The 5,385-nt window shown below is 37.7% G+C and overlaps 1 protein-coding gene across 4 annotated transcripts in view; it reads left to right on the top strand.

The window, feature by feature from the left end:
- grip2b (glutamate receptor interacting protein 2b) overlaps nucleotides 1-5,385 on the top strand; it is a 198,923-nt gene that overhangs the window by 136,002 nt on the left and 57,536 nt on the right. The window lies entirely within an intron of this gene.

Below are 5,385 nucleotides of genomic sequence, written 5' to 3'. Positions count from 1 at the left end.
AGACCGTCCTCAGCATCCTGACACCCAGGAACCAGACCGTCCTCAGCATCCTGACACTCAGGAACCTGACTGTCCTCAGCATCCTGACACCCAGGAACCAGACCGTCCTCAGCATCCTGACACCCAGGAACCAGACCGTCCTCAGCATCCTGACACTCAGGAACCAGACCGTCCTCAGCATCCTGACACTCAGAGCCTTCAGTCTCCAGATGAACTAAGCTGTCAGAGACATTCACCAAAGACATGCACAAAATTAGAATTGTACAAAGTTTTGTCTCAGATGGGCTGAATATAAATGCACACCGCACTTTTCAGATTTTTACCTGTATAAAAACGTACATACCACATATTTCCTTCCCTACTACACACCACTTTGTGTTTATGCCACATGAAATCATTCATCAGGCAGTGAAAAGTTAAATGGACTTGAATTCTTTAATAAGGGATTATATTAATGTAAATTACAGCATCAGTCACACTGCAGAGTTTTCCAAGAAAATTTCAAACGAGTTATTATATTTGTCAGAGGTCATTGTTGGTGAGAGCGCTGACTCCCATCAGGCTGATTGACCACAGAAAGCTGATTCCATCCCACAATTCTTTCACAATGAACAATTGTATCAGTGGAGGCCAGGAAGTGAACATTTAGCACAAAGTCTAGCATTAGCATCAGAGCTTGAAAGGGAGTATGTGTGAGAGCTGCAGCTCCTCCTTGTGGTGACTAACAGGTATATCAACATAAGTAAAAAATACAACAAATACCAGACTAAGCATTAATATGAAAAGAACAAAATGTTGTCTGTAACAATGTTTTAGGGATGATGAAAAATAAAGATAAAATAACCCCTTGTTGAAATGTTTGCCCCTCCTGACTGCTGTCCTCCTGCCTCCACATTTGTAGGTTATTCCTGATAATAGTTTCAAACTGAAACACATTCGCTGTGGTTTCCACATTAAAAACAAAGAAAAAGCCTCATTTTGTGCTGCTGGTTCCCTCTATGTTTTGTGCTCATTTTATTGTGTGAGCACTGACTTTAAACGTAAATTTACACATGAATACTTGCAAAATGTCTCCAAAATTAGATCAAACTAGACCACTGAAGAGGAAAATTAGATATTTCTTGGAACTTATTTCAACTGAACACATTCGGTTTTGGATCAATCCCTTCTTCATCATTTAAAAAAGAAAAAGCTGAGATATGCAAGCTTAGAAAACATTCAGCAAATTAGAGATTGCTATTCCTGTGTTAAAGCTGTAGAGTCTTGATAGAATCACCTCAGCAGTAGCATGACATGACGTGTTATTTTAAACAGGTTTATCCAGTCATTCAGGGAGCAGGCAGAAAACGTAGAAACAGTTTTTTTTAGTTGTGATCAGACCATCAAACTTTCCTTAGAAACCTCAGAGCGAGTGGAAGCAGAGCCCGCTGTGTGTCTGTGTGTTTGTGATGAATGTTTGATTGTGTCAGGGGAGATTTATGACATATCTGGAGCAGAAACAGACACTTTGCTCATTAGGGGAAAAGGAAGGTGAGGGATGGATGAACGATGAAAAGGCGAGGGGGAGGACAGACGGATGGATTAGGGATAGACGCAGATACGGAAGGAAATAATTACAATCAGGAAACAAATGAATAAAAGATTTGCAATGTGAACATTGACAGAGACACAAACATTATAAAAAAAAAACTAAGAAGTGGAGGAAAAACACATGAGAGGAAAAGAAACCGTGAATCATCTCTCGCCTGTCTTACCTGCTCATCCATCTACATTCTTACATTCTTACTGCAGAAACGTCACCAACTGTGTCGCCTTGCAGCCCACCTTCTAATTATCTCACTGAATATTTATTTGGCCACTTGGGGACAATTAAAGAGTTTGCAAGAACTAAACATGAAAACAAAATCACAATAAAACAATTGCAAAATTCCAGTCCTGGAGACTTTTACACCTTTTATCCCAACATACATAAATCATATAAAACGTGGCCCATAAACACCAACATCAGTGGAGGTGTTGGGACTTTTTCGTTTTCAGAAAATTTGCTTTATTTCTTCATGCCCAGTGGCACAAAAACGTATTTGTAGGTAAGCCAAGCACAGTGGGAAAAGAAGCTGTGTGATAGGAGCTCAAAAACAATAATTTTAGACTTAAAATGATTGAACTTTAGGGTTGTTATGCTAATTTGGTGATTATGCTGCAGGAGCTTTGAAAGGATGCAGGTAAACACAGCAGGGAGAAACATCAGAGCAGAAGGAAATCCAAAAGATTTCCCAAAGTGTTTCATATATTTCCTCCTTCAAGTCTGAAACATTTTATATTTTTGGATTGGCGTCTGAAAAACGCTCTGAACAAAGTGGTTGATGAACAGAGCAGAGTCAACAGTAAGCCTGAGATCACTGAGGCCTCGCTGTGACATCAGGACTTCAAACGCTTCAGCAGATCCAGTTTTCCTGTGGAGACTCAGATTTACTCTCCACTAAGATGCTTGGAATGATTTCTTTTAAAATTCCAGAATTTCTCATTTCTTGTCAGATCTGCTTTGGAGTATTATTAAGAACAATGTGGAAGGAGATCAGTAAGAACAGGATTATTTTTGTTTCTACCTGCTCTGCAGTTACATAACGTTGTTCATTTGCTTCCAGTTGGTGGCGCCGTTTCTTGACTCGGTTAAAGCAGGTTGTTGGTTCAATCCTGACCTGGGATATTTCTGCACATAGTTTGCATGTGAGTTTCCTCTGGTCAAAAGCCACCATCTAAAATCATGACAGGATTTCAGAGTGGGAATTAAGAAAAAAATAAAACAGTTTTTCTCTTTGTCATTCTTACATTTTTCTATTCTGACACTAACAACATAATTACCTACAAGCTGCACTGAGAACATAGTTTGGTTCTGGTTACATTGAATTAAAGTGTCACATAAAAGTGATATTGCATGCTTTTATAAGATAATAAATAAATAAAATTAGACAAATATGAGGCTCCTTATAAAAACACAACATGCAAAAATGTTTCTGAACATACAAAACATTCATATTTGCCAAAATACGAGACTACAGACGATATGAACTCTGTGGCTTCTTGGATTTATATTCTATTTAACAAATTTACAAAACTCTAAAACTTTTGCAAACACACAATAATTTCCAGACTTTAATGAGATGTACCTGTAATTTTGTCACAGAGAAATCTGGTTTAGTTTTGGTGTGTCAATATAAAACAAATAGACTGGTAAATGAACATTAAGACATAAATGAGATGACAGTTGATTCACACCTGAACATCTTATAAGAAGATGCACAATAGAGATCAAAATTTGAGGTAAAAATGTCTTTGCAGTGATGATTTAACAGAATGTCTATTTTAAAACTGTCTGACATCAAAGCGATAGAGAGAGAACCGGAACGAAGAACCTAAATTAAAAATCAGCCAGGAAGGAAAATGAAACGTCCCTAATGCGTATCTGTCACAGTCCACTTTAAAGAGCTACCTGTTTACATCAAACCCTAAGAGAGCATCATGTTAATCCACAGCTTCAGTTTAATTAAACCAAAAACAGACTTCTGACTCTGGTTTCTGTTACTGGTTAGAGCAAAGCTGGAGTCCCTTCTCTGTAACAGAGAAGATCTGCACTAATTATTAAAGTTTTCTCCACACTTCAGAGAATCCCAAACCTAAGCCAGAGCGCTAAATGAGAAATAATTGTCTGAACAAAAAGAAAGACTTCCAATTAAAACAATAGATCAGTAGGATAATTATTTAAACCTATTAGATCTTCACTGATACAGCATGTTAGTCAGACAAACTGCAGAAGAATCACTGCAGGTTTCTTACTTTAAAGTTTCAGTTTCTCATGGAGCTTACATCACCAACGCACGGTGCATTCAAGATCCAGAGATGCCTTTGAAAACACAGACTAAAAAATGTTTACATGATAAAGCCAGTTTTTCTCAAGGTAAATTCCACAAATTTCAGAGAAAATTCAGAAGTTTTACAGGATCTTTAAGTTGCACAGTCTCAGCTTTCTTTGACCAGAATCAGGAAAACGTGTCTGTCACTCGGTGGAGCTAAACCCGTTTCAGATCTGAAGCGTCTTGGAAACATCTTGAAAAAAAGAAAAAGCATTTAACTATGTAATGTCAGCTAAACTGAACATTTTGGGAAACTTTTCCACATGTGAGCAGGACTTCTGCCATGGATGTGTCTGTATGAATGTAAGATCTTCTCTTCGTATCCTTTCACAGAAAGAAATTAATACAATGAAATTCTCTACTGTGTTTGTACAATATTGGTATTTGAATGCTGATTTAATAACATCTAAAATATTGTATTCAGTGAGTTGTGTAAGATTAAATGTCTGATAAACCTCCTTCAAAGAAGAAAAGATGTAAAATTGTGTCTTGCAGATATTTGAGTTTAATTTTAATTGCTTGTTATTCATCACTCAGTCCTTCATTCATGTTCCACACTAAAAGATATTGATTCCTCCTTTTACACAGTGAAGAATTGTGTTTGATTTACATTTCAGTGATTCATTTATTGATGCTGAATATTTTTTTTATGTGTTTTATCATTTAAATTTAAAATCTGTGTTTCAACTGTTTGTTAATGAAGTGACCAGCACTGGTTGGAACAGGAGCTGGACTGAGCTCTGCTGGTCGTCCAGCCTTTGAATCCAGTTTATCCCCCATGAATTAATCCTGCAGCCTATCCTTAGTGACCATTGCGTGATGGGATAATTTGGTTTCTGTCCGTTTTGAGCCTATAGATTTAAGAAATAACGAATAAATCTGTCAGTTCTGTGATTGTCTCTGTCCATGGTTCTGAAGTTCAGCTTTAAAAGGTTCCGGTCAACTGTTCATCAAACACCTTAAAGAAAAATCTCATGAGTATCATTGGAGCTCAGTTTTTACTTCACACACAAACACTGAGGCAGATTTACAACATAATACATAACTGATCGACACAAAGACCGAAAAGGAGAGAAAAACTAGGGCAATAAAAGTCCCCAAGGCTTTAAGCTACAATTTTCTTTTTTTTTTTTTTTTTTTTTTTTGCATAATCAGGAGTGAAACTATACGACAAAGACTGAGAGAGAGGGAGAGAGAGAGAGAGAGAGGGGAAAGCTCAGGGAAAGATGGTGAGAATGTTCTAATTAAATTAGAACACAAAGAAAACGAGGAGGAGACGATTAGAAAACACGGATCAGCCCGACAGAACGGAACCAGGCTGGAAGCAGCTGACTGAGTGAAAGGCTGATTACAGTCAATTACAGTCACAGCGTTTACTCCCGTTTTCATCTGAGAGGGGAAACACACACACACACACCCCCACACACACACACATACACACATACACACACACACACACACACACACACACACA

Source organism: Poecilia formosa, unplaced genomic scaffold, assembly GCF_000485575.1.
Source record: "Poecilia formosa unplaced genomic scaffold, Poecilia_formosa-5.1.2 Scaffold106, whole genome shotgun sequence".
NCBI classification, from domain to species: Eukaryota; Metazoa; Chordata; class Actinopteri; order Cyprinodontiformes; family Poeciliidae; genus Poecilia; species Poecilia formosa.
Note: the sequence above shows the minus strand (reverse complement) of the source record. Positions and strands in the feature narration are given on the sequence as shown.